At 38.7% G+C, this 452-nt stretch overlaps 1 long non-coding RNA gene across 1 annotated transcript in view; it reads right to left on the reverse strand.

Annotated features, from left to right (window-relative positions):
• Positions 1 to 169: 169 nt before the first annotated feature.
• Positions 170 to 452, reverse strand: part of LOC107701766 (uncharacterized) — an 800-nt gene continuing 517 nt past the window's right edge. The window contains exon 2 of the long non-coding RNA XR_001635682.1: positions 170 to 252. This is a non-coding gene — a long non-coding RNA (uncharacterized LOC107701766). The remainder of the gene's footprint in view (positions 253 to 452) is intronic.

The raw sequence follows: 452 nt of genomic DNA on the forward strand, positions 1-452 counted from the left end.
TTTTATTAATTTTGTAAAGCCATCCAGTTTAAAAACTGTCCTATGGATGAATAAGTTAACCTACATTTGACACCAAGAAAAACATTAGTATCATCCAATTTTTAATACGGATACCTGTATATGGAGCCGTACAGCGATGTCCACATCCATTGCTGCAGCACTTCTCATTGTCTGGACAGTCAGAGTCACCAGTACAGGACCTGGCACATGATCCTCCCACAGGTTTTTCGGGTGGACACTCTCCTGGCTTTGCTGTTATACAAACATGACAGCAAGCATATCATTGAATGCTGAACATCTCCATTCACATACATTAAAATTGTGCTCGAATATTTAGGTTTTTCCATAGCATTTCAGTCTTTGCTTACATCTTATACATTTAATCCAAAGCATTACTTGCAGTTTCTTTGCAACAGTCAAATGTACTAGGCCTAGTTGCTGAGTGGGAGTTT

This window comes from Sinocyclocheilus anshuiensis, unplaced genomic scaffold (genome assembly GCF_001515605.1).
Source record: "Sinocyclocheilus anshuiensis isolate Anshui unplaced genomic scaffold, SAMN03320099.WGS_v1.1 scaffold23135, whole genome shotgun sequence".
Lineage (NCBI taxonomy): Eukaryota > Metazoa > Chordata > Actinopteri > Cypriniformes > Cyprinidae > Sinocyclocheilus > Sinocyclocheilus anshuiensis.